Source organism: Dermochelys coriacea, chromosome 3 (assembly GCF_009764565.3).
Source record: "Dermochelys coriacea isolate rDerCor1 chromosome 3, rDerCor1.pri.v4, whole genome shotgun sequence".
NCBI lineage: Eukaryota > Metazoa > Chordata > Testudines > Dermochelyidae > Dermochelys > Dermochelys coriacea.
In genome coordinates, this window is record NC_050070.1 from 203,977,413 (window position 1) to 203,987,719 (window position 10,307).

The 10,307-nt window shown below is 43.8% G+C and overlaps 1 long non-coding RNA gene across 1 annotated transcript; it reads right to left on the bottom strand.

Moving 5' to 3' along the window:
- Positions 1-109: 109 nt before the first annotated feature.
- On the bottom strand, positions 110-9,701 carry LOC122459189. The gene is made up of 3 exons (XR_006279701.1): positions 9,589-9,701; positions 5,191-5,375; positions 110-420 (listed from the first exon to the last, which is right to left on the bottom strand). It is a non-coding gene; the product is annotated as an uncharacterized LOC122459189 (long non-coding RNA).
- Between the last annotated feature and the right edge of the window lie 606 nt (positions 9,702-10,307).

Genomic DNA, 10,307 nt, shown 5'->3' on the forward strand with positions numbered 1-10,307 from the left:
CCCGTGTGTTTTTCATGGAAAAGAGGACTTGGGCCTGAAACAAAATATAGATTCTCCGTGCTCCCTTCTCCCCCACACACATAAGTAAAATTTAATTTGCCTAATAAGGTTATCACACAATTTATTATTTTTAGCATACTACAATGGTGAATTAGATGAGCTGGTTTTTGAAGTGTCTTCCTTGCACCTGGACTGTCACTTCTTGCATCTGTGTAGATTTTCCTTTCCCAGATGCAGTCTGAGAGTGGTGTATTGGATTTTCAGTTTAGAAAGATGATGAAAAGTAGTCAGACTCTGCCATGTCGATTTAATTGATCATTAAGCTAAACACCTGTAAATATCCCTTTGAATAGTGGAATAACGTGTAAAGTCATAAGCCTCTTCCCCAAGTGCCAAGCTGGAATAACTTGCTGGGGAATTCTGTATGGGGAAGAGTGAGAAATCCCATCAGATCACAGCTCCTGGAATGGGGGTGGAATTTTATGGCTAATGGCTGGAACCTCTCCTCCCTGGGATAAAGACAGCAGGTCTGCCTTGCCCACTCCCCACCGCAAATTTTCCCAATGGAGCCTGGAATTGCCCAATACTGAGAAAGTATGTGCATAATGCCCCAGGGAGACACAATGGCTTCCAGCATTCTCAGAGAGTGGGAGGGGAGTGAGCATTAAAGAGGTGAAGTAATTTACACATTTCACTCACCTGTGTATAGTGAGTGTGGAATACTAGTGGTTTGCACTCCCTTTGCACTAATGATTGCACAAGGGACAGGGCAATGGAGAATCAGGCCCAACTATATCAGGAGCTTCCACTGGATCAGTGTGTCTCCAGACTGCCCCCTATAGCGGATTGTGCCTAAAGGGCCAGAATTTCAAGTGTTCACCACCTGCAGTCAGGGCCAGTTTTCGAAAAGAGCTCAGTTCGCAGAAGCACTGATTATAATACTCATGGCCAGATTTTCAAAAGAGACAGGTTGAGCACTTGTGAAACTCTGGCCCCATGGAGCCATTTTAGTCATATACCCAGAAAACTAAGGCCCAGATATGCCTCAAAGGTATTTAAGCTCCTGAGCTCCATTGCTTTCACACACACATACTTTAGTGGAAGTTAGGAGTAGAATTGCCAACCTCCAGGATTGTCCAGGAACCTCCAGGAATGAAAGATTAATCTTTAATGAAAGATTATGTCATGTGACGAAACCTCTAGGAATTCATCCATCCAAAATTGGCAATGCTAGTTAGGAGCCTAAATACTTTGAGGAATATCTGGGCCTAAATGTGCAGGGTCACAGTCCCACTCATATGATAATTGGTGGAGAAAACTGATTTTTATATAGAGAAGTCTATACAAAGAAAGGAAATTGCTTCCGAAAAACGACCTAAGTGCTATTTATCATTAAACAGAACTACTTTACCAACTGCATTTATCCTGCTAACCAATCCTCCTTTAGACAATAAAACAGCTCATTTACTGCATCTCACTGTGAACTCAAAGCCTTTTACCTGCTAATGTAGATTCTGCTTAATGTTTACAATGACTGGGGCTAGCTTGGCTTACCTAAAAATTGTTTATTTAAATATTTATAGAGTTTCAACTTTCAACAAGGCTTCATTCAATAAGAATAATATTGTTCTGTGATTGCTAGTGTCCTGGAAGCTTCACAGAAGCTAATTCCAATTCCCTAAGCTAAATATATATATATATATGCAACGGACTATAATGATTGGAATAATAGGGCTCAGATTTTCCTAGATGCGATAGCTGATGGATTCCTTCATCAAGTAGTTGCTGAACCGACTAGAGGGGATGCCATTTTAGATTTAATTTTGGTGCGTAGTGAGGACCTCATAAAAGAAATGGTTGTAGGGGACAATCTTGGCTCAAGTGATCATGAGCTAATTCAGTTCAAACTAAATGGAAGGATTAACAAAAATAAATCTGCAACTAAGGTTTTTGATTTCAAAAGGGCTGACTTTCAAAAATTAAGGAAATTAGTTAGGGAAGTGGATTGGACTGAAGAATTTATGGATCTAAAGGTAGAGGAGGCCTGGGATTACTTTAAATCAAAGCTGCAGAAGCTATCGGAAGCCTGTATCCCAAGAAAGGGGAAAAAATTCATAGGAAGGAGTTGTAGACCAAGCTGGATGAGCAAGCATCTTAGAGAGGTGATTAAGAAGAAGCAGAAAGCATACAGGGAGTGGAAGATGGGAGGGATCAGCAAGGAAAGCTACCTTATTGAGGTCAGAACATGTAGGGATAAAGTGAGACAGGCTAAAAGTCGAGTAGAGTTGGACCTTGCAAAGGGAATTAAAACCAATAGTAAAAGGTTCTATAGCCATATAAATAAGAAGAAAACTAAGAAAGAAGAAGTGGGGCCGCTTAACACTGAGGATGGAGTGGAGGTTAAAGATAATCTAGGCATGGCCCAATATCTAAACAGATCCTTTGCCTCAGTCTTTAATAAGGCTAAAGAGGATCTTAGGGATAATGGTAGCATGACAAATGGGAATGAGGATATGGAGGTAGATATTACCATATCTGAGGTAGAAGCGAAAGTGAAACAGCTTAATGGGACTAAATCGGGGAGCCCAGATAATCTTCATCCAAGAATATTAAAGGAATTGGCACCTGAAATTGCAAGCCCATTAGCAAGAATTTTTAATAAATCTGTAAACTCAGGAGTAGTACCGAATGATTGGAGAATTGCTAATATAGTTCCTATTTTTAAGAAAGGGAAAAAAAGTGATCGGGTAACTACAGGCCAGTTAGTTTGACATCTGTAGTATGCAAGGTCCTGGAAAAAATTTTGAAGGAGAAATTAGTTAAGGACATTGAAGTCAATGGTAAATGGGACAAAATACAACATGGTTTTACAAAAGGTAGATCGTGCCAAACCAACCTAATCTCCTTTTTTGAAAAGGTAACAGATTTTTTAGATAAAGGAAATGCAGTGGATCTAATTTACCTAGATTTCAGTAAGGCATTTGATACCGTGCCACATGGGGAATTATTAGTTAAATTGGAGAAGATGGGGATCAATATGAACATCAAAAGGTGGATAAGGAATTGGTTAAAGGGGAGACTGCAACGGGTCCTACTGAAAGGAGAACTGTCAGGCTGGAGGGAGGTTATCAGTGGAGTTCCTCAGGGATCGGTTTTGGGACCAATCTTATTTAATCTTTTTATTACTGACCTTGGCACAAAAAGTGGGAGTGTGCTAATAAAGTTTGCAGACGATACAAAGCTGGGAGGTATTGCCAATTCAGAGAAGGATTGGGATATTATACAGGAGGATCTGGATGACCTTGTAAACTGGAGTAATAGTAATAGGATTAAATTTAATACTGAGAAGTGTAAGGTTATGCATTTAGGGATTAATAACAAGAATTTTAGTTATAAATTGGGGACGCATCAATTAGAAGTAACGGAAGAGGAGAAGGACCTTGGAGTATTGGTTGATCATAGGATGACTATGAGCTGCCAATGTGATATGGCTGTGAAAAAAGCTAATGCGGTTTTGGGATGCATCAGGAGAGGCATTTCCAGTAGGGATAAGGAGGTTTTAGTACCGTTATACAAGGCACTGGTGAGACCTCACCTAGAATACTGTGTGCAGTTCTGGTCTCCCATGTTTAAAAAGGATGAATTCAAGCTGGAGCAGGTACAGAGAAGGGCTACTAGGATGATCCGAAGAATGGAAAACTTGTCTTATGAAAGGAGACTTAAGGAGCTTGGCTTGTTTAGCCTAACTAAAAGAAGGTTATGGGGAGATATGATTGCTCTCTATAAATATATCAGAGGGATAAATACAGGAGAGGGAGAGGAATTATTTCAGCTCAGCACCAATGTGGACACAAGAACAAATGGGTATAAACTGGCCACCAGGAAGTTTAGACTTGAAATCAGATGAAGGTTTTTAACCATCAGAGGAGTGAAGTTTTGGAATAGCCTTCCAAGGGAAGCAGTGGGGGCAAAAGATCTATCTGGTTTTAAGATTCTACTTGATAAGTTTATGGAGGAGATGGTATGATGGGATAATGGGATTTTGGTAAGTAATTGATCTTTAAATATTCAGGGTAAATAGGCCAAATCCCCTGAGATGGGATATTAGATGGATGGGATCTGAGTTACCCAGGAAAGAATTTTCTGTAGTATCTGGCTGGTGAATCTTGCCCATATGCTCAGGGTTTAGCTGATCGCCATATTTGGGGTCGGGAAGGAATTTTCCTCCAGGGCAGATTGGAGAGGCCCTGGAGGTTTTTCGCCTTCCTCTGTAGCATGGGGCATGGTTGACTTGAGGGAGGCTTCTCTGCTCCTTGAAGTCTTTAAACCATGATTTAAGGACTTCAATAGCTCAGACATGGGTGAGGTTTTTCATAGGAGTGAGTGGTGGGTGAGATTCCGTGGCCTGCACTGTGCAGGAGGTCAGACTAGATGATCAGAATGGTCCCTTCTGACCTTAGTATCTATGAATCTATGAATTATATATATATATGCAACAGACTATAATGATTCCATTTAGCACCATTTTATTGGGTAAATATACTTTCTAAAAAAATGAGATGAATATGTAGTCACATATAATTCTGTACTTTAAGCACAGCTCTGAAAGATCTGTTGCCTTATGTCAGTACTCACACACTTCAGTGGAACAAATGATTTTCTTCCTATTGCTTTTTTACTGCCATAAGAGTAATGGAGACCCAGCTACAAAAACACTCTGTGAAGGATCTGGGCTACACCCCACAAATTCAAGGAAAGTCTTTGGGGTGCCCTATTAGTGCTAGAAAATCCCCTATGCACATCATGCTTTTTGAGTCTTTGAGGCTTTCTGCAATGGAATGAAGAAATATAAGAGGGGTAGGTTTAAAAGTAGAATTGGGGACTGGAAATACCAGCCAGATCCTCAACTGGTGTCTACTGGCCTATCTCCGTTGACTTCAATGATACTACCTTGGTTTATACCAGCTGAGGATTTGGCCCACAACATTTATTCAGGCCGTGTGATAGTTTCTATCTGGCATTACCAACAATGTCTGAGCCCTCAGGCCTTTCCTACTCTTTGGGTAGGAAGATAACTAGACTTATTTGTGATGTAAGGACTCCTTGCTCTGGACTAAAGTGAATTACACCTATAATCACCCTGGAAAATATCACACTGAAACCCACTCTAGGTCTGAAAGGGGAATTCACCTTTCCCAGCTTTGTGCACAGGACTCCCAATGCCCAGTCCTATGTTGAATTCACTAGACAACGGCCTCTCCCATTACAGCAATCCTCTCTCAGCCGGCATTGTAGGTCAAATTCATCCCTGCTGTACCTCCAGCAGTTTCAGTGGGCTTACTCTGTGTGAGAGTAGCTGGCTCTGACAACGTTGTCTGCAGAATGAAAGCATTTGAGATGAGAGCCACATTTCCACCACAGACCTAGGTAACAGCATGAAGTGTGAGATTTCAGCTGTTGTGTGAAAATATACCCGCAGGCATTCTAGGTAGGAGAGCGACTCAGAAACTCACCCAGAAAAACAGTCATTGCCGTACACATGGTCCCTAAGACAGCTGGAAGTGAGAGTCTGATTGAAAAGAGCCCACTCAGTTCACCAGGCCAAACCAGCTGGGGCTCTGGATCTAAGCAGTTTTAATGATCTCCCCTTGTAAAAGGTCAGCTCCAAGTTCATTGCGTCTCCTGCTCCTGAAAGTTTGAATTTGAAAACTTTAGCCTATCTCAGCCAAAGGAGAGATAATGATCTCCAGTCAGACTAATCAGAAGCTGTGCAGGGGAGAAAAAATAAAAGCAAAAACAAAAACAACTGCAGCTGGAGCTTCAGTGCTGCAAAAATCTGAATTGAATAGAGCTTGCTTCAGAAGCAAGATGATAGCTAGGGTGACCAGACAGCAAATGTGAAAAATCAGGACAGGGAGTGGGGGGTAATAGGAGACTATATAAGAAAAAGACCCAAAAATTGGGACTGTCCCTATAAAATCGGGACATCTGGTCACCCTAATGATAGCACCAGGAAACACTGCAATGTGCTGAGCTGGGGATAAAATGCCTCCTCATGTGGGTGTTTGGCATGTCATAAAAACTAAAGCCCCTGATCCTGCAGTGAGCTCCAGCCCACATGGAGGAGAGCTCAATTTTCCCTTTAAAGCCCTGGGCCTATGCTGGGATAGGTGTAGAGCTGCATTGCCCCAGCAGGAGCTCCGGGGGGGGGGGGGGGCGTCATGCTTCTGGAGTCCCTGCTTAAGGGAAGCAGGAGGGGCACGACTATTGCTACAGGGGTGCAGCATGTGCTCCTCTGTAGCTCGCCATCCCCATTGGCTGGTGTGGAAAGGGAGCAGAGGCACTAGGCACCTTTGTGGGTTATGAGCTACCCTAGCTTGTGCTCCGGAGGGAGCAGGAACTGAAACTGGCAGGGGAGGAATCCTTGTACCAACCCACACTTACACGTCCACACTAGCCCCGAGCCAGCTTCACCATTGCTAGAAGAGTGTGGCTCTTTGTCTCCCACTAGTGGCGAGTCCACATAAGAGGTTTACGAGATGGCTACAACTTCAGGCCTGATAAAAGACTGCTGAAGTCAGTAGAACATCTCATTGATTTGAATGGACTTTAGTTCAGGAGCGTGGCCTTTTAGCTCCAGCAGTAAAGGCTCAGGCTCTTAACGCTGTAGGCCCCAGGCTTTCTTCGGACAACTAGCAGATGTTTCCAGATCACAGGCCCTGGTTCTTATTGGGGACTTCAATCCCCCTGACATCTTCTGGGAGAGCAATACAGCGGTGCACAGACAATCCAGGAAGTTTTTGGAGAGTGTTGGGGACAACTTCCTGGTGCAAGTGCTGGAGGAACCAACTAGGGGCCGTGCTTCTCTTGACCTGCTGCTCACAAACAGGGAAGAATTGGTAGGGGAAGTAGAAGTGGGTGGCAATCTGGGCAGCAGTGACCATGAGATGGCTGAGTTCAGGAACCTGACAAAAGGAAGAAAGGAAAGCAGCAGAATACAGACCCTGGACTTCAAAAAAGCAGACTTTGACACCCTCAGGGAACTGATGGGCAGGATCCCATGGGAGGCTAATATGAGGGGGAAAGGAGTCTAGGAGAGCTGGCTGTATTTTCAAGAAGGCTTATTGAGGGTGCAGGAACAAACCATCCTGATGTGCAGAAATAATAGAAAATATGGCAGGCAACCAGGTTGGCTTACCAGAGAAATCTTCAGTGAGCTTAAACACAAAAAGGAGCTTACAAGAAGTGGAAACTTGGACAGATGACTAGGAAAGAGTATAAAAATATTGCTCAAGCATGCTGGGGTGTAATCAGGAAGGCAATTAGAGTTGCAGTTAGCAAGGGATGTGAAGAGTGAAGGGTAACAAGAAAGGTTTCTACAGGTATGTTAGCAACAAGAAGGAGGTTAGGGAAAGTGTGGGACCCTTACTGAATGGGGGAGACAACCTAGGGACAGACAGCATGGAAAAAGCTGAAGTACTCAATGCTTTTTTTGCCTCAGTCTTCACAGACAAGGTCATCTCCCAGACTGCTGCACTGGGCAGCATAGTATGGGGAGGAGGTGAGCAGCCCTCAGTGGTGAAAGAACAGGTTAAGGACTATTTAGAAAAGCTGGATGAGCACAAGTCCATGGGGCTGGATGTGCTGCATCCGAGGGCGCTGAGGGAGCTAGCTGATGTGATTGCAGAGCTATTGGCCATTATCTTTGAAAACTCGTGGTGACCGGGGGAGGTCCTGGACTATTGGAAAAAGGCAAATATAGTGCCCATCTTTAAAAAAAGGGAAGAAGGAGAATCCGGGGAACTACAGACTGGTCAGCCTCACCCCTGGAAAAATCATGGAGCAGGTCCTTAAGGAATCCATTCTGAAGCACTTGGAGGAGAGGAAGGTGATCAGGAACACTCAACATGGATTCACCAAGGGCAAGTCATGCTTGACCAACCTGATTGCCTTCTATGATGTGATAACTGACTCTGTGGATATGGGGAAAGTGGTGGACGTGATATATCTTGACGTTAGCAAAGCTTTTGATACGGTCTCCCACAGTATTCTTGCTAGCAATTTAAAGAAGTATGGATTGGATGAATATACTCTAAAGTGGATAGAAAACTGGCTAGATGGTTGGGCTCAATGGGTAGTGATTAACAGCTTAATGTCTAGTTGGCAGCTGGTATCAAGCGGAATGCTCCAGAGGTCAGTCCTGGGGCCGGTTTTGTTCAACATCTTCATTAATAATCTGGATGATGGGATGGATTGCATCTTCAGCACGTTCGCAGATGACACTAAATTGCGGGGAGAGGTAGATATGCTGGAGGGAAGGGATATGGTCCAGAATGACCTAGACAAATTGGAGGATTGGGCCAAAACAAACCTGATGAGGTTCAACAAGGACAAGTGCAGAGTCCTGCACTTAGGATGGAAGAATCCCATGCATTGCTACAGACTAGGGAGCGAGTGGCTAGGCAGCAGTTCTGCAGAAAAGGACCTGGGGATTACAGTGGACCAGAAGATGGATATGAGTCAGCAGTGTGCTTTGTGAACGGCATATTGGGCTGCATTAGTAGGAGCATGGCCAGCAGATAGAGGGAAGTGATTTTTCCCCTCTATTCAGCACTGGTGAGGTCATATGTGGAGTATTGCATCCAGTTTTGGGCCCCCCATTACAGAAAGGATGTGGACAAATTGGAGAGAGTCCAGCAGGGGGCAATGAAAATGATTAGGGGGCTAGGGCACATGACTTATGAGAAGAGGCTGAGGGAACTGTGCTTATTTAGTCTGCAGAAGAGCAGAGTGAGGGTGTGATTTGATAGCTGCTTTCAACTACCTGAGGGGGGGTTCCAAGGAGGGCCCAGCTTGACAAAGCCTTGGCTGGGATGATTTAGTTGGGGTTGGCCCTGCTTTGAGCAGGAGGTTGGACTAGATGACCTCCTGAGGTCCCTTCCAACACTGATATTCTATGATTCTATGAAATGCTGCTACCAGCCCAAGGATGATGCTTGGAGAGTACAGGTTAGTTAGCACATGGCATAAATGCTGATGCTCAGTGTCAGGGTTCCTACCTCACTCTGAACTCTAGGGTGCAGATGTGAACCTGCATGAAAGACCCCCTAAGCTTATTCTTACCAGCTTAGGTTAAAACTTCCCCAAGGTACAAACTTTGCCTTGTCCTTGAACCGTATGCTGCCACCACCAAGCGTTTTAACCAAAGAACAGGGAAAGAGACCACTTGGAGACATCTTCCCCCAAAATATCCCCCCAAGCCCTACACACTCCCTTTCCTGGGGAAGGCTTGAAAATAATCCTCACCAATTTGTACGGGTGAACACAGACCCAAAACCTTGGATTTTAAGAACAATGAAAAATCAATCAGGATCTTAAAAGAATTATTTTAATTAAAGAAAAGGTAAAAGAATCACCTCTGTAAAATCAGGATGGAAAATACTTTACAGGGTATTCAGATTCAAAACACAGAGGATCTCCTACTGGGCAAAACCTTAAAGTTACAGACAACAGAAATAAACCTCCCTCTTAACACAGGGAAAATTCACATAAAACAAAAGATAAACTAATCTGCCATGCCTGGCTTACCTATACTGGTTGCAATATTGGAGACTTGGATTAGGATGGGTTGGAGAAGATGGATTTCTGTCTGGCCTCTCTCAGTCCCAAGAGAGAACAAACATGTAAACAAAGAGCACAAACAAAAGCCTTCCCCCCCCCCAAGATTTGAAAGTATCTTGTTCCCTTATTGGGCCTTTGGGTCAGGTGCCCGCCAGGTTAGCTGAGCTTCTTAACCCTTTACAGGTAACAGGATGTTGCCTCTGGCCAGGAGGGATTTTATAGCACTGTATACAGACAGGTGGTTACCCTTCCCTTTTTATTTATGAGACTCAGTGTGGCTAGTTAAGGCTGCATAAAATCTGTGGGAAATTCACTCCACTCCTCTACTTTCTGCCACGTGTTTTAACTGCAGTTTTGATTTTTCCTTTTGCCCTTTTCCTTTCTTCCTTTGGCTCTTTGCTTAAGTCTCTCCTGAGGACCAGGATGCTGATTTGTATTCTAGGTCAGCCTGTGCTGCTAGAGAGTCTGCTTTGCTTTTCTCCTGGTACACTGGGAAATGTACATCATTGTGTATGTTTACTTGTCCAAATAAATACATAAATAAATAAATAATACAGGTGGCCCCGGAGTGCATTTGTGCGGGACAAAGAATGGGAGGAGAGGGAACAACAGGACAAAGGTTTTTTAATGCAGAATATTCCCACAAGATGCTAAGGGGCTACGTCCTGCTCTCTGCTGTGCTGCAG